Genomic DNA, 13,065 nt, shown 5'->3' on the forward strand with positions numbered 1-13,065 from the left:
CTTGCCGTGAATCCAACATCATAAAATCAGAGCAGAAAAAACCCACTAGTCTCTGTCTAAAAACTGACTGTCCCTGTGAAGCTGCCCAGAATCCCTCCTGACATGCTCTGTACTCCAGCACAATACTTGATCCACGTGGAACAGGTTATGGGAAATCAGAGCGCAAGCCAAGAACATGGTTTAAACTTGACCTACTTGCAGAGGAAGACATACGGAATGCCACATTTGATTACAATGATTTGGCCCATTACAGCCTTATGGGGTTGTATGATGTTGCGTGTAGTGTCATGATCAGACAAGCGGAAAGCAAAGGCATATTTTCAAAACAAGTCTTGCACGCATGCCCTTCATGCTGAAAACATCCGTGACACGTTTCAATTTTTTTTTTCCTAAGCTCAGCCCAGGGGAAATTTAATAGAAATACATGATGCAACTAAATTCAGCCGAGCACTGAAGAAATTCCCTCTCTCACACCTGAAAGAATAAGTGTACATCAACAAGCATTTTACTTGCAATTGGTGGGCAGCTAGAAAACTTACTGTTGTTAAAGGTAAAATACTACAAAGATGTTCGAAAGGGACATTTTTAATTTTGCTTTGTTCTATCAGAAAAATAGCATGCTTTCAAACTAGTGAAAAAAACCCAGTTAAGTAAATAGATAAAAAAAATATATGTTTGTAACCATTGAAGAATGCCTGCTTCAAGGAAAAAAAAAAATTGGCTCACCTTTTGGAAAATTATATGCTATTCCCAATACTACTTTTAACAAGGCTTAAAACTGAACAGGAACATGCAGAGTATGAAAACTGTACTCTGTGAAAACCTCATATCTATGCTCTAGAGTCTGGAGGAGGAAGTTAAGCATGACACTATATGGAAAACACATCTAATGAAAGAGCAAACATTTTCTTTCAGGGATTGAGTTTTAAATTTTCAATTGGTCACGTATGTGTGGCATAAACCTCCAATTCAGAGATATTTTGGTAAAATAGTAAGTGAAAAACACTTATAGCATTAAAAGTCTAACACTATAGTATAACACTACACTGTTACAACACTTACAGTGTTAATACATAAACAAAAACCTAGCTGAATGTCTCCTTATACTGTTTTTCTAGAACAATAATCCTATCAGCCTGGCGATTGTTTCAAGGCTTCCTGAACATTTTCTGCCTATAGTATCTAGCCATGAACAGCGGCAGGGGGGGAAGACAGTGAATAGGTGGCTGCCCACATCAGCTGAATCCAAGGCAGCCCCTAGCAACACATGGAATCACAGAGTGGACAGCCTATTGGATCGAGTGTCGTTTTCTCTCCCGATGAAGCAGTTAAGCTTTAGAAGCAGTGAGAATGCATCTGCCCTTAACCTTAAAAGCTAGAGAGTGCTGCAGAGATGGAAACAGGCTTGTAAACTACATTGCGGGAATCACTCTTTTCAGAAAGTCGTAATTTTTTCCTTAAATCCAAACATGTTTTTCCTTGTCTAATGCACACATTTATCTTCTATGTAGTGCTAGAGAAGCATAGATGCCCTCCGACATGTTCTAATTCCTACTACTGATATTAGTGGTGTTTAAAGTAATAAAGATCTGTCATTAAACAAAATTCCCAAGTAATAAAATAAATTGTCCAGACAAGAAATAACTATTGAGGTAACAGTAAAAAAAAAAAAAGTAGTTATCACTCATAGTCTGGAAAAAGAGACCAATATATGGAAATTACCAGCTTTAGATTTAAGAAATAGAAGCTTGGTGCTATTAGCTTAAAATAAGTTAGATTTTGGATAGACCAGTCTCATTTTCAGGACTCATCATAGCTATAGTAATATTATTAATATTAAAGGTATCAGTTCAGATAGACATCTAACTGTTGAACCAAACACATATACACAAAGTGCCACACCAGTCACCAGTTGTGCATAAAACACACAATTTCATTCTTTGCTGGACAGGTTGTTCTAGCAAATGTTAAGATTTCATCAGTTTTTATATACACTTTTATGACATACCTCACAATCTAAACCTATGCAAAGATCTGTACACTGCTTGCTACTCCTGACACCTAGTGGTTATTCTTCCACACACCACTAATTACAAATCAACTGTATCAAGAATAAAAGATATGCAAGGCAAAAAAACCAAAAAACCAAAAAACCAAAAAAACCCCAAACCTCCCAAAACCCACCAAAAAAACCCCAAACAAACCCACCACTGAATTCCAGGGGCTTCAATCATCAATATCTTATCTGAATAGTGGGAAAACAATTTATACAGCTATATAGAAAATGTTTTTGTATAGGAAAGTAAGTATTTAGGCTACTTAAAAGCTGTTTAAAGCTGCCTCTGATGTCAGTTCTTTTGGCTAAACTGACTTTGATACAATGAACTGTTTTAGTTGAAACTGAAGTTACTTTGAAATCACACATCATCAATAAAGTCTCCTTTCTGAACAAAACCGAATTCACAACTTGTCATATCAGGAAAATGGAGGCCTGCCAGGGAAAATAGTCTAGTGAAAAAAGGCTCACATTCCTCAAAACCAGAATTGTAAAGTATGGTCAGGTCAGTGTTTATTCAGTCCATTTTTCCATTTAGAGGAAATCAAGGGAAAAGCACTGAAGAATCCACAGTTCCTTTAGAAGAGGCAGTCTTAAAGCCTTGTTAATTCAGGAATATTTTAGTGGCACAGCTGACACTGAATAACTTATTTGACAGGAGCTACAATAAAATAACTAAGTGTGCCCACACAAGTCTGCAATAAAACCCAGTTTGTCTGGAAGGATTACTCTTATTTTTAAAACAGAACTTGTATTGAAAAGGGGAGAGACTATGCTCCAAAAATCTGCTCTGGTTTACCTTCAATGAGTAACTGCACAACTCTTCCAAGAATGAATCTGGGGATAAAAATTAGATATGCTTTCCTCTTTCAAAATGACACAAGCTCAACATGCTTTCTAACATAATTCTGCATAATGCTCTTTTTAATTCAATTGCATTGCAACCATCAGGAAAAAAAAATACACTTTTTTTTAGTTCAGGGAGATTTACATTCGAATGCAATCTACACTTTGCTTTCTCCTTCAAAGTTTGAAATCTTACAAGCCTTTTGCAGTGCTGTAACTCCTCCAACAGAGGTCACTACCTTACAATTTGAACTTCCAGAGAAAGGGAAGCTTGTAACAAATGTATTCATACTACCTTAGAGCCTTACAGCTGAGAGTCAGCAATTTTCTTCCAGCCCAAATACTGCATTTAGTCCACGATACTATGACATCATTGAAACAGTGGCTGATCTTGAAGTTTGTCTTTTTTCAAAGTAGGCTGAGAACATTCTATTTTTATCAGGTAAAGATGCAAAAAAGTGTTTAACAAGAGATGTGGTAGATTTACACATTGCTTTTTTATTATTTTACAGAAAAAGCTTCTTACTCTACAAAAGATGGTATGCCTATTAAAACTGTGCTCTAATACCACATTACTAAGAAAGTTTCATATTTCAAAGATGTCAGCCTGTAATTCAGCTGTCAAGCTCTCATCTCCAAAAACACCAAACTCAACAATAACTTGTATGGTAAGTCCTTCTCCTGCCAGCTTTTTATTTCAATGTAAAGATGGGGGGGAGGGGGGGAACAAACCCCACCAAAAAAACCCCCAAGCCCCAAACCTGCAAGTTTTATCTAACTGCTAGGAAAAAAAAAAAAAAGTCTTTTCAATACCTAACTTCACTATAGTGTCTAGTTCAATTGATCTGCCACCTTTTAGTTGGTATTTTACTTGTGAAAAAGCACTCCTCTTCAAGCCTAGTTTTATCTGGAAATGTGTTTTCTTTCAAAATAGCTGAATTTCCATCTATAAGAATCAGACTCCCATATGTTTCAGTACCCAAGCTGGATGAAGTTGTACTGAGGCTCTGACAGCCAGCCTTGATAATGCTGCCATCTAATGTACTAGGACAAGGAGTACAATCAGCTGCATCACTCTTTAATAATCAAATGACATGTTTTACTTTAGTTTGGCTCCGAACTGTTGCACCCCTTCAGCACCTTGGCTTGCAAATCCTACACTAACAATATTATGACAAATTACCTAGTCATCGAGTTGATGGATATAAATATTCACTGACATATTCTATCTCAAGGGATTTTTTGGAATGTTGCCGTACCAACCCGCAAACCTTGTGTGTATGAACCTGACACTGTCCATCTGCAAATTCAGTTCAGTGACACACCAGCTCTGATCTACCAAGAAGGAAGGGAAGTTCTATGGCCTTCCAAATCACATAGCTGGAAGGGCAGATTTCCATATTTCAGGAGAACTTTCTGATTATTTTGTGGAGTTTCCTTTTTCCGAGACACCAGTCAGACAAAGTTCGTTTGCAAAATATAGAAGGCTAATGAAACACATCAAGTTACTGATGGTACAACAGAAAATGACTAGCAGAATGATTTCTTCACCATCCCATCTGTTTTCAGAAACAGAAACAAAACAGGCAGGCATTAGGCAGGGCAGACAGAGAAAATTGGTCTCTATGTAGTTGGTTGTGTCTTTAAAGTTTCACAGGAGATTTCTTGCAAGATCAAGATTCTAGAGCTGTCTTTGTTACTTCCAGTTACTTCTTCAGATAGCCTCATGAGGCATAGTATCAACTACTTTTATTGAGTCTGGACAGTTATTTCTTGTTAGAAAGCAAGTGTAAAAACCAACCAAACAAAAAACGCAGATCACATTGTTCCAGATCTCTCTAGCTGTGCTAAATCTGATCATCTTTTATCTCATTTTCCATCTCTCCCAACATTTCTTAAATTTTCTTTTAATCTTAAAATCAAACTAGAGGTGTCCTATAAGTGTAAGGTATAAGACACTTTATTTTCATCCACATATTAGAAATACTGAGGAACATTTGCGATTCTCCAGTGATATTATACAACCTGCAAACTATTAAGATCAGTAGCAAGGATGCAGAATATCATGCAGAGTTAAGATTCCTGCACCAGTTCACCTGTGACCTCTACAAGTCCACCTCATCTCATCTCACAAGGAGTTTGCAGCAGTTCTTGGGGAAAACCAGGCACGTATGCGGAATAGAAAGTCATTAAACAATACTGAATACATTTAATAATCACATCTGGCTCCGAAAAATACTTGACCTGAAAATATATACTAGAAGAACCATCAATATATGCTCTCCCTGTTCCCACTCTTCCCTAGGCATCTGCTCACATTTGAAGGTTCAAGTTTTGTTAGGTACTAAGCTTTTTTCAAGTTTTAACCTTACTCAGAAAGCAACATCTAGGTAAGTTTGCCCCATTCTTTGAAGCTTAACCAGTTTTCAGTAGACTCCAGATCTTTACTATCGTTAGCTTACTGGTGCTTTGCTATTGAAAGTGTTGCCTGGGTAGGGTTCCTGTCAGTCCCTTCAAACCCTTCACAATGGTGATTCCCAGCTGGTTTAAGATGCTGTTAAGCATCTGGCAGCTACTTTGTCTCAGCACAGCTGGAGAAAGTGAAAGCATCAGCAGTCAGACACCTGAGCTTTAGGGCTGCTGAAGTGGACACCAGCACCTTGGTTTATAAACATTTTCCCTTCGATACCCAAAATACTGTTGATTCACAGTGTCTTCAAAGAAAACAGAAGTTCCTTGCCATGTGTTGTAGCTGTTCACTGGACAGCCTTCCTCCTTCTGCAGGCAGTACCATTCCCAGCAATGCCTCTTGAGTTTTGCTAGCTTTTCTATATGACTCTTACCTTCCTGAGCAGAAGGAGCACTGCTCTAGTGGAGGAATAAGTAGGGGGTGTGAAAGGATGAGCAAAATCAAGTGCACACATGCAGAGGGAAGTAAGATGGTGATTCCCAGAGACTATAGGTGCCTAGGTAGACCCATGGTCTGACTCAGTTTAGCGACTCTTACAATGTATCCTTTGCAAATGCACACAATGCTGTAAATAAAAGTTGTCACTAGTTCTAATTGCAACTTTGCTAATACAGTTATCCATGACTTCAGAAGAAAAGGTTACCGAATGAAAAAGGTACTACTACTGCTGACACTGGATGTTTTTCCATTAGTTTATTGCAGATTTGGAAAATATTGCTGCATGCTTGCCCAGTTCCTAGACTCATTCCATAAACCCAGAAGGCAAGACAGTAGGCCAGAATGACTGTTGGTCTGACCCAACATTACCAGAAACTCTCCGAAGAATGACAAAAATGTGATATAAATCTCATCAAAACCAGCAACTCTGCAAAACAAGTATTTTAATAGATCAATCATTCACTAAAATAAGGGACAATTACTTCAGTAACACATTTATAATGCCATATATTCTTAATTACTCAATAGAGCATTCAAATAGTTTTGGACACAGCACTTAGAAATGTTTTCTACTGTTGTCAGCAAAACTGATAACAAATCAATTTAATCAGCTCCCCAGAATTCAAAGAGCTTTTTGATAATTAATCGGAAACGGGAGAAAAATAAATCCTACCTCATGTTTGCTAGCATTACCTTCCAAATCTGACAGAAGACAGCTATGCTGGCACAGCACAATAAACATGAAGTATAACACACACACTCTACGCAGTAGCTTAGATGACAAGTAGGTGATAAAACTAAAAGCTAAAACCTTCACATGAGCACATGCTACCTCTTCAGTCTTACAAGCCAGTTCAGAATACTGGTTTCTAGCATAAGGCATCTGGTTCAGAAAAGAAGTAAAGTTACACAGTAACTTTACTGAAGAGACTGAGAAAGAAAAACCACCAAAACATGTCTTCACGCAGATCTTCCAAGGAGTTTAAGCACAATCTTCCAGGGTACGTTCTTAGATGTGCCCAAACTACTATACTCTGTGCACATTACAAATGCCTTTATTGAAACAATGGTACTTCTTCACATTGCTACAGTGAAGAGTTTTTAAAAGCATTACCAGGCTGTGTGGTGAGATACCGTACAAGCAAAAAACCACACACTTGCAACCTGGTTTAGCATTTTTAACCAGAGAGGCATAAATTACGTTATAGATCAGGACTTTCTAGTGAACACTACAGATTTCAAAAGTTGTAGAAGGAAATAGGGAAAAACAAGTTCTTGAAGAGAAAATTGCTCATATTCAGTACAGTCCCTTTTCTGTCATTTAACATATTATAATTTTTGCTTCTTATATGTCAGGAGAGTTTTCAAGCAGGTTAAGTTTCAATTCTTACCTACAGCCAGTGCTGCACTCTGTTCTTGGCCTCCAGTCTGTTTTAAAAGAAAAAGAGATTATGAAAATTCATTCTTTTGCACCGAAAGTCTTAAATGTAATGCTACATGACCTTGTAAAAGCAAACATGCATCTGTTCCAGACATTGTACTATTTTTCTGGATTTACTTTATCAACGTAGTCCTGGATCTATATGCCACTGTGACTTTTGAAAATGCAGAACTGTGTTTTATCTCTAGGCATATAAATAAACAGGGAACACAATTATTTGGCAACAAATGTGCTTCTAGGGAAAAAGGCTGCTGGTGTTAGATAATCCGTAAGAACACATACCCCTAATAAATTGAATTAGTAAAGAGTCAGAGCTGCAATAAAATACCAGTGACAAATTGTTCCACTTGCATTTCATTTTGCTTTGAAAAGAAAGAGTGTAACACAAGATTCTTAATTCTACCACACAAATTAGCTCTTGAAAAAAATTCATGGCTTGTATACTGACCTCCAGAGAAGGCATTTTCAAGTCACCACTGAAAACCATTTGCTTAACAAAGAAAACGAGCATTCTTGGACAGCCTCAGTCTGTTACACACATCATTAACCACCATCTTAAGGCTGGTGAAACAGTAATTTTAATAGTACAGTTTAAGGGAGAAGATACCGAGTACTACAGTATCTCACAGGGCTTGAGCTTCACAGGAAATAATAGTGTAATGTTAGCTGGGGAAGGCTCTGAAGATCTACAACACCATGGGCAAGAAGCAGAGTGGAGACCCTAGTGAGAACGACCCTTCACAGCCCGCAGAACTAAACATAAGCGGAAGGACAACTGTCAGACACTATTACAGGTGTAGAAATTTATTGCTCCATTCTTTCCTGTGTATGCATCTCTCTCAAAGAGGCTTCTCCCTTGACTAGGACTTCTGTACGTTTGAGTAGCATCTGCTTTTTCCTTTGCCAATTGGCGTCAACTTCCCTTTACTCTCTCAGTAGTAAGCAACAGCTAGCTAGTACTTCAGGACAACAACTACTTCACAGGACAAAAAGATGGTTAAGAGCACTATCTTTGTAAAAGCTGCTGCAACTTCCCTAAAACTCACATGCTCTCACTAGGCGTATTTTAAATATGGAATTTTTTCCGTCCTCATGACTGCACACCGCTCAATTTGTGCTTTGAGACAAAGCAACGAACATCAAATACTGACTGGAAAACATTTGTGCCCTGCGGGTCAGGGATGAACATAACTGATACTGCAAATAGAGAAACCAAAACCAAAGTTAGACCCAACATTACTTCAAATAGCTAATTTCCTGAAAAAAAGTGAAAGGAAAATCAAATAGGACAAAACATTTAAGAACACTAAAAAATTCTACCTAAAAATAGATTATTTTGGGGGGATTAGTCAAGAGCTTTGGTTAAGATGATTTTGTGTGAGAGTCCAACCTAATTCACTAAGCTGAAAACAAAAAGAAGTCCTAATTCATTAGAATGATCAGACTATAGAAATAAATATGAAAGCAATAGAGGAAAAACACCCCACTATAACAGCAAGACTACAGACTTTTTAAAAAATGTTTCCTAACACTATTAGTTCCTTACTAAACAGAAATTGCTAAATTTCCAATTGATAAAATTATTAGAAAAAAACCTAGAATTGCTCAGCTCTCTACATCTTTCCAGACAGAATACTGCACTTATAATCACAAACACTTAGTACCTGCAAGAAAAGCGTGCTGATGCTCAGGTAGCTTGTCCTCAAGGCTTCAATGAATGACTGAATGGCCTAGTAGAGCCATTAGGCAAAAGGGAAGCAACCAGGAAAGCTGAGAATTATAGGTCAGTTGGACTATCATCAATAACAGGCAAAGAGATGTTAGCACAGGAATCCATTAACTGGATTCCTGTCTTTTAGTACCGATGAGCACGCCTTCATGTGGAACAGTTCAGATCATGCTATCAACTTGGTTTATACTGGCAAGCTGACAGATATTTGATTTTTGTACAGTGTGACTTCACATCATACAATATTTTAAATTTAGAGGTTAGCACTATGCAATATAATAAAGCACTGCCTAAATGGGTAAGAAATTGACTTGCAGATCTCTAGCAGTCAGTGGGCAATAATCAGTCAACATTCATTAAAAGGGCCAGATGTGAAATTAATGGTGTGACAGATTATTTACACAATTTTTGCACTTCCGCATGCACCCTGATTCAGACCCAAGAGTATCCAAATGAACAATCGCCTCTTGTCAGGTTCAGAGTGCATTACTTGGGTTCTCCCAGTTAGTACAGAAGATCTGCAAAACATCTGAGCTTCCTTCTGACTCATTATTAAGGTTTGGATCTGCAGATTAATATAGAAAGAGTATCAACAGGCACAAGATGAGACATGTATAGTATATAATTTAATAGCTAGTGAAAATTGAATACTACAGAACCAAGCATTTTTTCAACTGCTTGTGATTCTGAGGCAGCCAAGTATTTAACATTATGTTAGAGAGAAGCAGCTCTAGGCAGGCAAATTACCTTTATTCAATGGGTTAACAGCTCAGAAATTTTGTTTAGCCTTTTTTTAATACCATTTTATGGAGTCAAACAGAAGAAAGATTGATGAATCCCATCCTAGGAATCTCTATTACACAACCCCCCCTTGACTTGCAGCCTAACTTCACCACAGCAGGAGAAGGCCAAAGCTTACACTAACATCTCAGACCAACTGCAACAGGAATTCAAAGAATTGTCACAACACTTGGAGACCAAGTGCAGAAAAATGTCTACAGCCATTGGAGAGGGACGGTGAATCATCTAAACTGCAGCTATTCATTTTCAGAAGAAAACAAAACCAAGCATCATTCGGTTTGTCAGAGGAAAAGCCTGTAGTTGACACAAGTCAAATGGTACCCAAATATAAAAGATGCACTAAATAAACTTGGTATCATTGTGGATAACAAAACTTGAAAAAAAAAATTAGTAACTGGCTGTGGTGGGTTGACCCTGGCTGGAGGCCAGGTGCCCACCAAAGCTGCTCTCTCATTCCCCCCCCCCCCCCCCCCCCCCCCCACCTCAGCTGGACAGGGGAGAGAAAATGTAACAAAAGGCTCATGGATTGAGATAAGGACAGGGAGAGATCACTCAACCAATTACCATCATGGGCAAAACACACTCAACTTGGGGAAAATTAACTTAATTTATTGCCAATCAACCAGAGTAGGGTAATGAGAAATAAAACCAAATTTCAAAACGCCTTCCCCCCCACCCCTCCCTTCTTCCCAGGCACAGCTTCACTCCCAGATTCTCTACCTACCCCTCACCAACAGCACAGGGGGACAGGGAATGGGGGTTGGGGTCAGTTCATCACACGTTGTCTCTGCCGCTCCTTCCTCCTCAGGGGCAGGACTCCTCACTCTTCCCCTGCTCCAGCATGGGGTCGCTCCCATGGGAGACAGTCCTTCATGAACTTCTCCAACATGGGTCCTTCCCAGAGGCTGCAGTTCTTCATGAACTGCTCCAGTGTGGGTCCTTTTCACGGTGTGCAGTCCTTCAGGCACAGACTGCTCCAGCGTGGGTCCCCCACGGGGTCAAGTCCTGCCAGAAAACCTGCTCCAGCATGGGCTCCTCTCTCCACGGGGCCACAGACAGGTCCTGCCAGGACCCTGCTCCAGTGCGGGCTTCCCACAGGGTCACAGCCTCCTTCAGGCACCCATCTGCTCCAGTGTGGGGTCCTCTATGGGCTGCAGGGGAATCTCTGCTCCGGTGCCTGGAGCACCTCCTCCCCCTCCTCCTTCACTGACCGGGGGGTCTGCAGGGCTGTTTCTCTTACATGTTCTCACTCCTCTCTCCGGCTGCTGTTTCTGTGCCAGCTGCAACTTTTTTTCCCTTCTTAAATCTGTTATCCCAGAGGTGCTACCGCCATCGCTGATGGGCTCAGCCTTGGCCAGCGGTGGGTCTGTCTTAGAGCCGGCTGGTATTGGGTCTGTCAGACATAGGGGAAGCTTCCAGAAGCTTCTCACAGAAGCCACCTCTGTAACCCCGGCTCCGCTACCAAAACCTTGCCACACAAACCCAATACACTGCCTAACCACTGAATAAGCCCTGCATTTTGGGCATCCACCTCGTATTGAACTAATGCTGCTTAACTCAGCAATACATGAAAACAGTTTTCAGAAGAGAAAAGCTAACCATTAACTTTCAGTATGAAACCAACACCTTCTGCCTAACCCCGACTGAATTAAGAAGCCTCTACACACAAGCATAAACTTGTCAGCAACTGTCAGTCAAGATTTGCTACAGGAATGGTGATTTTGCAGGCTTTCCAACACTCAGGTTTTCCTGTCTATTAAGAACAGTAAACATTGAGTAGTATGAAAGAATTGACAACAACTTTGCAATAAGAATCTAAATTACTTTCTGTGTACTTCATCAGTACCTCAGCTTGTCAGGAAACTTCAGAAAGAATTACTGCATAAAGCTTACAACACTTACTAAAGAAAGTTTGCACAGGATTCAGGTACTCCATGTGATGTATTAGGCACCCAGGCTTTACTAGTCATCTTCAAAACAATCCACTCCACTGCTTTCACAGAGCAAATGTTTAAATTGCTTGTTTGAAGTTCAAGCTTGCACTAGGATTTCCCTTGGTAAGCGTCACCAACTTGAACTCTGTGCGAACCAGAGGTGGACTACGGCACAGATGTTCTCAGTCCATGAATCTTAATTGCCCTTTGCATATTGCTGAACAGAACAGAACCTAGCTCAAAGACTACAGTGCTCTGGCAATTTTTAGACACTCCTGCTCTCTTGCTTCAGTTGCAGACTTGAAATTAAGTTTGAGGAAACCACTCCAAAAACTGGTTACTCTTAGAAGCACACATTAAAACATAAAACCAAGCCCAGTCCAAAACAGAACCACAAGTCAAATATATCCCACATCTTGTGGGTAATAAAAAAAGAACGCTAAGAAATGTTTAGCAGTAAAACTTGATTTTTACTATAGTAACAATAACAGATGGCTAAGCTATAAAAAATAAATCATAGCTAAGATCATGTTTCAGAGGAAGTTTCAGGGCATCTGCAGATGAACCCATAGTTCAATGCTAAACAGATGCAAACTTCAATGTTAACATCAGTGATTCTAAAAAGATTCTGCTATATCTGTATCGCAATCAAACATTAGATTAAGTCTATGCAAAGGTAGTCTATCACTACTGCAAAATTACTGTAGTTCTTCATAAGAAAGCAAATCTGCTGGTTGCTTACTATAAAACCACCTTTTTGACTTCTGGCTGAGGAAAGCTTCAGCTCAAATCTTTCTTCTTCATTCATTTTTATTTATCCTTCAAAAGCTAAATTGCATCTTAAAAGTCTATGAGTTATATTAAGCCTTTCCCTATCCTATATAATTTCTCAATGTTGTCTTATAGTAACTCGTATTACTTGCTACACTCAAACCTGTGGTTTAGGTTTATAATTTAATGATAGAAAGGGTGATCTGACCTGAAAGCTTTCTTAGTAGTTCTCCACCTGTGTTAAACACATACCAAAAGCATACATTATGCTTTCTGTCCTTTATTCACAGATTAAAATGCATTTATGCCACTATAACTCATATTATACATAGCCATACTGGCATACAGCTCTTCATACTACACATCCAAACATCGAGCAGCACTCTCAGTTCCACGTGCTAAGTTAGGAGCGCAGCTAATTACTTGGCATACTCCAAGTGAGGTCCACAAAGCACTGTTTCAGTTTCTGTAAAGCTTAGTCTGAAGATCTGGCTTCAAAAGAAATCTAGCAAAGAGCCATGAGGTTTACTTTGAAGAAAACATTTCAAGGAAGTTTAGATACTGCACTATAGATTAACA

The 13,065-nt window shown here is 39.2% G+C and overlaps 1 protein-coding gene across 4 annotated transcripts in view; it reads right to left on the bottom strand.

Annotated features, from left to right (window-relative positions):
* Nucleotides 1-13,065, bottom strand: part of CYRIB (CYFIP related Rac1 interactor B) — a 102,173-nt gene that overhangs the window by 22,581 nt on the left and 66,527 nt on the right. For all 4 annotated transcript variants that reach the window (XM_075023959.1, XM_075023958.1, XM_075023962.1 and 1 more), the window contains exon 3: nt 7,202-7,238. The gene's annotated coding sequence lies outside the window, so the exon portion shown is untranslated. The remainder of the gene's footprint in view (nt 1-7,201; nt 7,239-13,065) is intronic.

The sequence above is a fragment of the Buteo buteo genome, chromosome 3 (assembly GCF_964188355.1).
Source record: "Buteo buteo chromosome 3, bButBut1.hap1.1, whole genome shotgun sequence".
In the NCBI taxonomy this organism is placed as follows: domain Eukaryota; kingdom Metazoa; phylum Chordata; class Aves; order Accipitriformes; family Accipitridae; genus Buteo; species Buteo buteo.